Below are 6,718 nucleotides of genomic sequence, written 5' to 3' on the forward strand. Positions count from 1 at the left end.
CGTATTCTCTCAACAATATGCTGCCTGATGGTCAGCAGCTTTGACTTGTTAAGTGTGTGATAACGGGTCCGGAGTTCGCGCGCGAACTTTCGAACCTTGGCTTTAAAATTCCTGCCAGATGTGATGTAGTCAATCACACAATAATTGATAGCTCAGAGATCGGATTCTCCGGAAAAATGTCCACGAAGCTCGTCCTCCATTTCAGCCAGATCTTTAGGCTTGAGAGAAACCTTGGTGTTGATGTTTCTCCGGGTCGTAAAGCATCGCTCTTCATCTATTGGGAGCTTGCCCGCGGTTGGTCTTAGTATCGCCTCTCTTTCTCTGTTGCCGGCTATATATATATATATGTATGTATGTGTGTGTGTGTGTGTGTGTGTGTGTGTGTGTGTGTGTGTGTGTGTGTGTGTGTGTGTGTGTGTGTGTGTGTGTGTGTGTGTGTGTGTGTGTGTGTGTGTGTGTGTGTGTGTGTGTGTGTGTAGGTAGATATACTTTATAGATCTATACTTTACATTTTATACTTTACACCTTATATCAAGTTACTATTTTATATAACTGTGGAGATATTATTATTATTAAATCAATTTTTCTTTCGCCTTACTAACATTTAGGAAAATTGTAACGCGGAAGAGACGGAGAAAGGTGAGATCACGCGTCCGATACGTAGCACCCGCGTGCAAGTACACCATTGGCGCGCGGGTCCCCAAAAACCACAGAGTGGGGACGTTCCGGCGAGCTTTGTCAAGCGCCCCAGGGCGACAAGCATAAAGATGCGCATTTCAGCGACACTCGTCAGATTGGATCAGAATTACTTGATCAATCAGACTTAATGGAATGGGAATTGAATTGAGACTCTGAAAGGATAAACGAAGTAAATTTTGTTCCAAAAGAAACCATCAAGGCATGCGGAGGCGTTTGGCACACATCTGTCTTTAATATTTCCGATAGACGAAGGTGTTTGGCTCGCGCCTATCGGCAGGATGAGTAAATAAAAGACTTCAAACTGAAAAATTCAAGCCCTATGACAAGGCGGCAAACAGCAAAGTAACTCCAATCAAACTCAGCAATAGGCTTGAGGCCTTGGAAGAAGTGACACCAATGGAATAGGAAAATAAGGAAATTAAAAATGACATAAAGGAGAATCAAGAGACACCACCACCCTAGAACGAGAACAATAAGAAGGGCTAAAAGCAAAAAACGCCACCAATCATAATAGAAAGCTATGTCAACGATTATGCACTGCTCATCAACTTGATACATTAAGAGACATGAGAAAGTTAAAAAACTGTTTGCTGAGAGAAATGTACCTTACTACACATATTCTATGAAACAAGCCAAACCACAAAAGCTCGTTATTCATGGATTCGGATACCTGGCAGAGAGTGACATACAAAACGATCTGGAGCGACAAGGACTACAAACAACGAAAGTACTCAGACTCAAAACCAAGGCTACAACACTGAAGGATGCAGAACACGAACCCGCTTTTGACTCGCCGGTCTACATAGTAATCCTGCAGAAGGATTCTAAGCCTCAGGATGCCTTCAAAATCAGGTCAGTATGCTATATGAGAATCCGATGGGAAAGGTATCGCCACACAAGAATAGTTAGGCAGTGCAGTTAGGCATAGCTACCCCTAAACAGGGGTTAGGCAGGGCAGTTAGGGCAGGGCAGGGTTAGGCAGGGCAGTTAGGCATAGCTACCCCTAAACAAACGGCAGACTGCCCGAAACCTTGTGAACAAAAATCACAATATGTAAATTGCACAGGTGAACACCCTGCAAACTACAGCGGATGTGCAACATATAAAAAGCATCTCGAAAAAGTGGAACTACTAAGAATGAAAAGAAGTCCACAACTACAAAATCATCGTCTCCTACCAGTCTACAACAATGGAAATGAGCCATTGAACTTTCCACCTCCACCACGAAGCAGAGGGCAACACAACCTACCAAGATCAACGTTACCACCAGGAAATCGAACGAACAGCACGCCCTTAGCATCGACAACTGGCAAGAGTCCGCTGAGGCAGCAAAATCAATCTACAACTAAACTCAAACACAATGAAACGCCAGATATACAGGACCTACTAGGCGTCTTCCAGGAAATAAATCAACTATGTGATATAGGTAAACTCTTCAAATTAGCGATTAAACTTAAAGAAAAATTGTCTACTTGCCAAAATAATTTCCAATGACTACAAGCAATTAGTGAGCTAGCTCTTGAACTTGATGGATAGTTTTTTATTTTCTAGGCCACTGAGGCCTAGAAAATAAAAAACTTGAAATACCCGAGTTTCTTGACAACTATAATGTAGATATATTCATGGTTAGCGAAACATGGTTCAATCATAGATCTAAAGCACAGTTGCCTGGATATAAATGCTTTAGGAAAGATTATCTGAAAGATAATGCTTTAGGAAAGATATATAAGATGATGTTCTTGACGAACTTTGCTCTGATCACAAACCGGTCTTAATCTTGCTCAGTGATGATCAAATTAACATATAATTGTCGTGTCCTCCTAAGCTTTTGAACTATAGAAAAGCTGACTGGCAAAAATTTAAAGAACTCATTAACAGTAGAATAATAATAAATTCAGCGGTTGATACCATTGATTCCACAGATAAAAACGCAAATGATTTAATGAATATAATTAATAATACTATTGAGGACTCCATCCCTATCCAAGAAACCTTTGAATATAAAAATAAACTCCCGGAAACTATAACCGAACAAATTGAGCACAGAAACTCCTTGAGAAAAATCTTACAGAAAACTAGAAATATTTGTCTAAAAGCCTTTTTAAACATAGCAAATCGTAAAACTAAAAGCTAGATTGCTGAGCGTAAAAACAACAACTAGGGAGATAAACTTGCATCCCTTACCACTAAGGATAATTCCTTGTGCAAAATGGCTAAATCTCTAAAAGGGCTGAATAAAAGACACATAACGCCTCTTAAAGGTCGAGATTGAACTCTTTTTTCTGATGAAGATGAAGCAATAGCTGATAGTTTTGAAAATGTTCACAAACTAACTGGTAATATAGGGGGACCTGAAAATAATGATCTAATTAACTTACAATATAATGAAATTACTGGCTCTGAAATAAACCTAGATGGAATTAAAATAGCTACCCCTAAACAAATTAAAAAAGCTATATGCAAACCAAAATCAAAGTAAGCTCCTGGACTTGATGGAATACAAAACATTATATTAAAGTATCTCCCCAAAAAAGCGACAGTACAAATAACTCGTATATACAATGCATGTTTAAAGCAGAGCTACTTCCCTGCAGAATGAAAAAAGGCAAAAATACTTCCCATATATAAACCGGGAAAGGAAAAAACCTCTGCTAAAAGCTATAAACCTATCAGTCTACTACCGACCATTAGCAAAATCTTTGAAATTGTGATATTAAATAGACTCCATATCCATGAGCAAATCAGTAAGCAATTAATTCCAGAACAGTTTAGATTTAGATCAAGACACTGGTCAGTACAACAGCTAGCTCGACTCACTAATTATATTAGTACAAATTTTAATATTAAGCACAGTACAGCTGCTCTCCTCCTAGACATGGAGAAAGCTTTCGACACAATATGGCATAAGAGGCTCATAGCAAATATCTAATTATAATATCGCAATATCTAATTAAAATGATAGAAAATTACCTCTGTGATAGAACCTTTGTAGTAGAAGTCAATTGTCAATTATCGAATGAAAAACTTATCAAAACAGGCGTCCTGCAAGGTTCTGTCCTTGAATGGTGATAAAAATATCCCAGAATTACAAATGTATAATGAAACTATCAAGCCGGGGAAACATGCCAAATACCTAGGAGTAATACTAGATTCGAAACTTACTTATACTATACATACCAAAAAGCGCATAATAAGGCTGCTGTTGTGATAAGCTCTCTCTCTCTACTCTCTATTATGCAGCAAAAGTAAAATGAACACGCAATATAAAAGTATAGTCTATAAAATGGTTATCAGGCCAATAATGCTATATGTAACACCTATATGGGGAAACACTTTTAAAAGTAATGTAGAAAAACTTGAAAATATACAGAATATGTGCCTGAGAATGGACACCAGCGCAAAAAGAGGAACAAGGATCACTGAGTTGCATTCAAAAGCTAAAATTTCCACAATCAAGCAAGATATATTTCAAATATCTGAACATTTTTATGTAAATCAACTGTCTCTTCCAATCCTGAAAGATATATCTTCGCTACGTTATGAAGATGCGCCTTTCAGGATCAAATATAAATTACGACAGCACTTGCTACAAAATTAAACAAACTATCTCTACAAAACTACCATTTTCGCAACCTGTATTAGCTAAAGTAACTGTAAATATTGTATATAGATTAGTTAAGTTAGATTAAGTTGTAATATATTCTAAGTCTTAAAATTAAATATGTTTTTCCCCAATTTTTCCTAACAAATATGTAACCTATGTAATAAAAAATCTAAGAACAATAAAGAACATTTTTTAACTACCACTTGGCATTCCGCCACCACTACGAACATTTCGCTCACTCTCTTCCAGTCTCCTCTTCCTACCTAGGGAGAACAGTGAATAAATCATCGTCTTCAACATCAACGAATCTGCTTAAATCAACGTTTATACCAATCTGCTCTTTTAAGAGCAAATCTTTAACGTAGCTTCCGCTTGTCACAACCTGCCAGTCTTTGTTTCCAATTACGTAAAACGTATCTAGTGGTAACAACCCTAGGCGCCCTAACGGGAAGTCCTTAAGTGTTGCCCGCTAGATAGGATTTCGTGAAGAAAACGGGAGGAAGCAGAAAACGACGGGTGGATGGGAAAGAATAAAAGACAGATGGGGTGGCAGAAAAAGTATAAGGCCATCGCTGATTGTTATCAAGGAGAGCGTCCTGTCACCGTTCGGGTCAAGTTCACAGCAGCCAGGAAGACACTAATACCAATTGACCCGAAACTGGGTCGGGCGTTAGCGATCACTCGGCGCATAGAGGAAGGCGTCCTCTTCTATCCAGCCGAACCAATTCCGGATGGACACAATCCAGCAACACGGAAAGCGTTATCGGAGATAACCATCACGAGAAGAAGCGAACCTAGAGGATCGGGCCGAATTTCATTGAGATCCGAAGGAGAAGAACTTCATCCTGCAGAAGTATTTCCAAAGCATAGAGAAGTACGTAACGGCGAAACACAGGGCCCAAGACTAGAGGTCAAAAGACGATCTACAACCGAAACGCAGGAAATTAGACATTTTCCATTGAAGCAACGGCCTCTCTCGGGGCCAACAAACGTAGAGGTGGGGATACTTCCTAGCCACAGACGAGGCGGAACGTATCAGGTTACATGTGGACTAATCCGAAATACAGGGATTACTCCGAATTATTTGAATTACCTCTCATTACAATGGAAACACTCCATATTAGAAAAGAATTACTCTGAACTAAAAGCATAGTAATTCGGGTTGTAAGTGTGTTACATCTGAGTACAAGTGTATCTCTCCTGGTTACATTTAGATTACTCCTCGTTACATAAGAATTACTCCGTAGTACAAGTAGATTATGCCGGAATGCAAGTGGTTTAGTCGGACATAATGGGGTTACAATTGAATTACTTTAGATTACTGGGATTACTTCAGAATAATGGGATAACCTCCGATTAGAACTGAATTACTCCACGCTAAAAGTGAATCAGTTTGGAACAGTGGGATTACTTGGAATTACTTTAATTGCTTGGGATTACAAGCGAAGGAGGGCGAATTACAAGTGGATTACTATGAGAAACTAAAATTACTCTGGCATATTGGGATTGTTCGAAATTACTTGAATGACTCTAAATTGGAACCAGGTAACTCTGATTAAAAATGGACTACTGGGAATTACAAGGTTATTATCTCGCATTACAAGTCTATTAACACAGATTGCAAGTAGTGTTCTCCGGCTTACAAGTGAATTACTCCGCGATACTGGGATCAATCGTAACTACTTTAATTGTACCGGATTTCAAGTAGATTACTCCACCTTAAAAGTGGAATACTCCTGATTACAGGTGGATTACTTCAGAATACTGGAAATACTTCGGAATACTGGGTTTACTCCAGCCTACTGCGATGACTCGGAATTACTTGAATTGCTTCGCATTACAAGTGGATTACTTCGGAATGCTGCGAATGCTGCGAATACTACGATATACTGAGATTACTCAAAATAACTTGAATTTCGCTGGCTTACAAGTAGATTGTCTCGAGTCTCAATTTTGTTATCGCGGACTGTAATTTTATTTCTCCGGCTGACAAGTGGATTACTTTGATATACTGAAATGACTCGGTATTACTTTAATTGACTCGGATTACATGTAAAGTACACCCACGTACAAGTGGATTGCGCTAGATTACAATTGGATTACTTCGGAGTACTGGGAATACTTCGGAATATTGGGATGACTCGGAATAACTTGAATTGCGCCGAATTAGAAGTGGATTACCTCGAATTACAAGTAGATAACTATCCAGAAAGTTATGACTCGGAATTGCTTTATATGCAGCGGATTACAAGTGGATTACTGCGGCGTACTAATGGATTACTTCGAATTACTATGGATTAGCTCGAAGTACTGTGAATACGAGGGTAGTTCAATAAGTCCTTAGAATGACCAACAAATGGCGCGCGAATCGCTCCAAATCATCTGTTTTCAGTCAGCACCACTCCCGACTAGATA

The 6,718-nt window shown here is 39.0% G+C and overlaps 1 protein-coding gene across 2 annotated transcripts in view; it reads right to left on the reverse strand.

Annotated features, from left to right (window-relative positions):
* The window catches only part of LOC117171261 (synaptic vesicle glycoprotein 2B-like), a 23,176-nt gene that overhangs the window by 15,290 nt on the left and 1,168 nt on the right, over window positions 1-6,718 (reverse strand). The gene's annotated exons all lie outside the window — the stretch shown is intronic.

The sequence above is a fragment of the Belonocnema kinseyi genome, chromosome 4, assembly GCF_010883055.1.
Source record: "Belonocnema kinseyi isolate 2016_QV_RU_SX_M_011 chromosome 4, B_treatae_v1, whole genome shotgun sequence".
NCBI lineage: Eukaryota > Metazoa > Arthropoda > Insecta > Hymenoptera > Cynipidae > Belonocnema > Belonocnema kinseyi.